This window comes from Zonotrichia leucophrys, chromosome 12 (genome assembly GCF_028769735.1).
Source record: "Zonotrichia leucophrys gambelii isolate GWCS_2022_RI chromosome 12, RI_Zleu_2.0, whole genome shotgun sequence".
Taxonomy (NCBI): domain Eukaryota; kingdom Metazoa; phylum Chordata; class Aves; order Passeriformes; family Passerellidae; genus Zonotrichia; species Zonotrichia leucophrys.
In genome coordinates, this window is record NC_088182.1 from 14,556,302 (window position 1) to 14,562,301 (window position 6,000).

Consider the following 6,000-nt stretch of genomic DNA (forward strand, 5'->3'; position numbering starts at 1 on the left):
AGTGGAATTACCAGTACCTGATCCTAGCCTCAGTTGTAGTGTCTTTGCCAGAATTCCTTGCTCTGAGAACCAAACAGATTTGCACCTTGGAAGCCCAACCAGCGTTGTCAGAATTAATTAGAAACACACAAGTGCACAAGTTCTGGAGTGACATTTTGCTGTTTTTTACTCAATGAATGTGCTAGGAAGTAATTTTTATTGTAATGCTGACTGTTAAATTGAAAATGACAATTGCATTTTTGCCAGAACTGAGCTTCTAGAGACAGGAGGTGTTAACTGCAAAAGGTGTTTCTGCATGGCATGTCACACTACCTCTAGCTCCAAAACCAGAGAAGCTAATTGCTAGATTTTTCTTTGTCATATGAAGACTGTCTAGCCCTAAAACTGTACAAGAGCTCAAAATTTATAAATATACCTCAAATTACCAAAAAGCATCACTGAGTGCATTGCTCATGATAACACACTCAGAGATAATTGTACTATTGAATTATGTTAAGAGAGTTTCAGGGAAAAGGTAGGTTGAATTACAACTTCTGTGAGCTTGGGACATTGGCTCTGGAAAACATCCTCCATGCAGACCTGCTTTTCTGTCCCTGGGTCATCAGTAGGTGAATGATTTTTTTTTTTCTTCCTCTGTGATTCAAGTGGTGAAAAGCACAGAACTTGTGAATTTTGGTTTCCAAAATGTGTTTTGCCAGCTCTGCTGAGCAGGGGCTTGCACCCTAAAGTCACTTTGATCGACTTGTTCTCTCAGTGAAACTGGTGGAAAGGGTGGAAAGGGGAGAAAAATGCTTCATTTCACAAAGCACTTCAGTTACCTTAAAATCTTTAGATCAAAAAAGTCTGAAAGGGCAATTCTGCAACACAAAGGAGATCAAGAGAAATGCAGAGCACTCATGGTTGGGAGTGCTGGAGGAAAAATCCATGCCACTGTCCTGGAAAGCTCAGCACTTGAACACTGGAGAGGGAAGAGTGCAGCAGCTCTCCTGGGCAATGTCTTCCAGGGAAAATTCCTTCCTGGCCTTAAGTTTGGCACCAGGAGACAGGTGAGACATTCCTCAATCAGCCTCAATCGGGATGAAATTGAAAGCAGAGATAGGAACAAGCTGTGGGCAATTTGAATTGCTTTCATTATTCAATTAACCTTGCATCAGTATGTGATGCAGAGATAGAGAGTTCTGATAATGCGCTGAACTATTACTCTGGAATCATCTGGACTTTCAGGACTTTTTTGATGACTTGCCTGATAGGAAGACTACTGAGATGAAGACCAGAATCCCTGTGGAAGCCCTTTCAGGTATTGTGTTCAAGGAAGATGGCAGCTGATGTCTGGAAAATAGGTTTCCTTAAACTCTTAAACTAACCTAATCTGGACTTTTCTTCTTGCCAGCTACTGTTGCTATTGTAAAAATGTTACACCTCAGTTGAGAGGGGTCAGCCTGGGGTAGCTTTCAGGCTGCACCTACACTCTAGTTTTAAAAGCCACTGCACAGAAATGTGCCTTCCTTTCAGAACAGAGATCAGGGAGCAGCAGTGACAGCAGATGGCTTAGAAGGTGTGAGCCCAAGCAATGACTACACCTGGCTTTGCCAGCCCAGCAGCCAGGAAGAAGGGGACAAGCCATGGATGCTTTGTAAAACCCTGGGCAGACACCTTTCATCGCCAGGGATTTGCTACCAGCATCTCTCTCTTGGCTGTAAATGCCAGGAGACAAAAGCATGCCATGCATACTTTCAGGAATTATAGGGAGGATCAGGTTTCCCTGCTGTCCTTCGTGGTGACCCTAGACCCAGGTACATCTAAATAGGGTTGTCTGAAATGCTTACAAATAGGGTCCTTGGAGCCCTTAGGGCTGCAAATAACCATTTGTAAAGGCTTTTGAAATGCAGTGGTTCTGTCAGCACTGCTGCATTCAGACTTTCCTCCCTCCTCTTTGTTTCTTGTGTTGCTCCGATGCAGGAAAACACAGAATTGATGATAAAGCAGCGCTTGAAATAAAGCCTGGCAAATGGACAGATGATTTTGTGGCCTTGGCCACCTGGTGCAAGAAGGGCCGCCGTGGGTTGCCTGGTCTGTGCCAGGCAGGGATCCCCTGACTGCCCTGGCAGGTGGGATCCTTACCTCCGATGGGGGCTTGGGGAGCAGGGGAGGAAGCTCTCTGAAGTTAAGTTAGAGCTGTCCTGCCGGGATAGATTTGCAGTTTCTTTTCTTAGGGAAGCTTGGCCACTTAGCAAGCATGAGAGGGGAAAAAAGGGAGGTCATGCCTCGCTTCTCATGCATCTGATAGGTTTCTGCTATTTTTTTTGTTTTTAAGTCTCAGACTGATAAACATTAAACAGTTTGAATCTGTGGGGCTGTGTGTGCCCCTAAAGGCTGTGAAGGCACCTCTCAAGAGTATTTTTACTGAGAACTTTGTTAGTAATGCATTGAGATGTGCCTTAGGGCACATGGTGTTGTCCTGGGTGCTGTTTGGGAGCAGCAAAGCCCTGAGAGCTCCTGAGTTAAAGGTGATTGAGAGTGAAAGAGATATGGGGAAAGAGCTCTACCATCCCCTCCAGTTCTCAGTCCTTCCTCAAGTGCAATTCCACTTTGGTGCTTGCCTTTTGACTTCTTGCCCATGTTGATTGAGTAATAGGTCTGTTCCTGGCCTTTTGTTCCTGAGTGCCTCCCCAGGTTAATGGGAAATCAGACCTTCTCTGACCATGCTTTTGTTTGAAGTGCTTCAGGAAACTATACAAGGTCAGGTCATGTAGGTAGGCTTGAAGAGAGCAGGGTTGGATGCTGGAGAGACAGACCACATGGGAATGCTGTGCAAGCTCCTGCCCAAACACAGCACTAGTGGCTGGATCCCAACCTGTGAGTTATTTATGGAGCTGCTTGCTTGGAGGATGCACATGTCTGTAGGACTGGGAAAAACTGGAGACACAGGTGTCATCTGGGTAAGCTGTAAGGGAGTTGGAGTGCATTTTCAAAATGCAGGAATTGAGAGCTGGGAAAACCTGTCCTGCGAGAAAGTTTTGAGGAAGGAAAATGAATTGTTTTCCCAGGTAGCTTCTGGTTTTCTCCCAGTAAAGTGCTGCCTTCAAAGAAACTGGGAGGGTAGAGGATGGTGCCCAGGTCAGTAGGGGAATGGCAAACTCAAGAGTCCCAGACTCGTGTAGTAAAATCCAGAAGAACTAGAACAGGGCCAAGCAGGAGAGAAGCACAGGCTGTTACTGGAATCTGCTTATAGCACTGAGCTCTGTTAAACCTGTGTGGAAACCCTGCAGCCAAAGGTGTTGGCCAGGAAGCTCAGCAGCATGAGGGAAGTTCAGAAATTTCCCAGAATGTTCTGAGATAGAAGGGACAAGGATCATCAAGTCCAAATCTTAAGTGAATGTACAGGGATTAAACCAAGTTCATTGCTTCCAAACAAGCAAATAAAAGGACTGTCTCCAACACAAGTTGATTTAGCTGACAGATGATGATTTGTTGTGCCCATGGGCAGGAGGTGTAATCAGACTGATTTTAATTGAAGTTCCTGGGTCTGGTGTCTCAACTGCCTTGTTTCAAGAATAAATTACAGTGTATTCTGAGCAAATTCTATAGACTTGAGTATTGGTGGGTCATTTGCAATAAAACTTCTCCAAAGTACTGGTGAGATGATGATTAAGTAATAGCTTGTAATAAACTAAGATGTGTGCACTGTACATAATGATCAACAGCAAAGAGAAGCAGCAGGACAAGGACAGGAGAGGAAGAGAAATGTTTCTGGTGAAGAGTATAAAATGGCATTTTCTTATTGGTGGTTTTTTTTTTTTTTTTTTTTTACAGAGCATGTGGAGCACGTGGGTGGTTTGACTGGAACGTATTTAGAGTTCTGTCCCTGTGGTGGCTCTGAGGGAGTGAGCGATGGGTGTTCTGTGCTGCCAGGCAGTTTGTTCCTCACAGGCACCACTGTGTAACAGATCTGTGTAAGAGCCACCCTTAGCACGTCAGTTAAAATGATAAATCCTGCATATTGCACAGGGTTCAGTGCATTGCAGCTCATGCAACACAATCAGGAGAGAAAATGAAAATGCAGAGCAGGGCTTCAATGTGCCCTAGGGAGGCACAAGGTCTCCCTGCTTCTCAGGCTCTTCTGCATGGGTGCAGGGAGCTCCCTCCTTGGCCCACCCCACCCCTTGGGTTTGCTGCTGTTTTATGTGTTCCTCAAGAGCAGCCTCTTAAACCTGAGCAGCTCAGCATGAGCTGTTTCCACCCTCCTCTGGGATGTCACAGATATCTGTGGCATGACTCTGAGTCAAACTGTGTCACTCAGCTATTCCAGAGCACACACAAAGCTCATCTAGGCCTTTACAGAAAAGATCCACAATTCCCTTAGTGCCTGTATAGATTTTTCCACAGTGTGGTATTTGGCTGCTTAGTCACAGAGTTATCTTTGTGTTTTAAGAATAGACTTGTCTGCCATCTCCTTGGCTGTACAGCAAAAGAAAGACTTTATTTGTCTTAGCACAAACACCTTGTATAAGTGTCAGATGTGCCAGCAAGTATGTGCTTAATTAAACAGGCTCCTTAATAGGTTTTGTTATCATTTTAGAGCTCTGCACTTGAGCCACTTCTCTTAAAGGACTGTTTAATGAATTTCTGAGGCTATCTGACAAGTAATGTTCTTTGCTTGCTTGTTATGCAAAATTCATTAATGTCTCCCTTTGCATGGTGTATACTGAATCACATATATTATGACTTAATTAGCTTACTGCAATTTATGGGGTGGTGGATGTAGGTTTTTTATTTAGTGATCTTATGCAGAACTAACCTGTTTAAAACAAGCAAACAAATAGAAGCTCAAGTTGTTTTGGTGTCTCTGCTGACAAATGGCTCCCTTTGACCCTCATTGTCTAGGGACTTTTCCACTTTTTCATAGCTTGCTAACCCCATCTTTTTTTTTTTTTTTTTTTTTTTTGTTTGGCCATAGAAAGGGAGAAAACATGCTAGAAGTAAGCAGAGCTTTAGGTTTAAGGGATTGGCAGGACTCAACCAACCTCATTGCTCTGAGCACACAACTTTCCATGTATATTTTCTTCTTACAAGCAAGTCTCTAGTACACATTTCCTTTGAGCCTCACAGAAATGTTTTGGGGTAATTCCTTAAGTGGCATACTTGGACGTGCTTCCCTCACCAGTTCAGAGAAAGGGACAAGAGTTATTTTTCCTCTGCTTCCTTGGGAGTTGAAAATATTCACACTAGTAGACAGAATTGCCACTTGTGGGCAGGCACACAAATCCACAGCAAGGTTGTGTGTCTCTGAAATGCCTGTGCTAGCAGCATGAAGGAGAATCAGTGTGTGACAGTTATAGGCCAGAAAGGGCATGATGTCCCTGGAAAGACCCTCCTAGTGCAGGTAGCTCTAGATAACCATCAAACTGAAGTATCACATTCCACTTGTACCTTCTGTTGATGTATTTATTTTCCTGTGTCTTTACAACAACTTGGTGTGAAGTTACCATCCAACTAGGCTATCCACATTTACTTTCCTAATCAACAGTTCTGCTGGATGGGAAAAATGTGCAGTAGGTCAGAAATGAGTGGGATGGTTTCTGCAGGATGACACTGGATGGGAGGGGTGTTGTGGTGCCTGCTCCCTTGCAATGCCACAGGCTGGTTTGCACTGGGATGGGGACTGTCTCCTCCACAAATAATGTAGTTATGCTCCTGTCTTGCTGGGCTGAGACTGCACAGAGGCAAAATAATAATAACTGCTTGCCCAGAGCATACAAGAAATCTGTGGCAGAGAAACAGGATTTTGCCAGAGATCACAATGGCAGAAATATCCTTTTTTCCATCTGTGGTGATTTTCAGATTGCTTCGTGCTCCCTTTCTGAGTTTTACCCTCATTATAACTTGGGAAAAGTTGAGCTGCTTAGTGGTCTCTCCCCTTCCACTTTCCTTCTCTTCCTACAGCTGCCTCATTGCTATTTTTTGCTATGCAGGGCACTGAAGTCCTTAGGAAATCAGCTG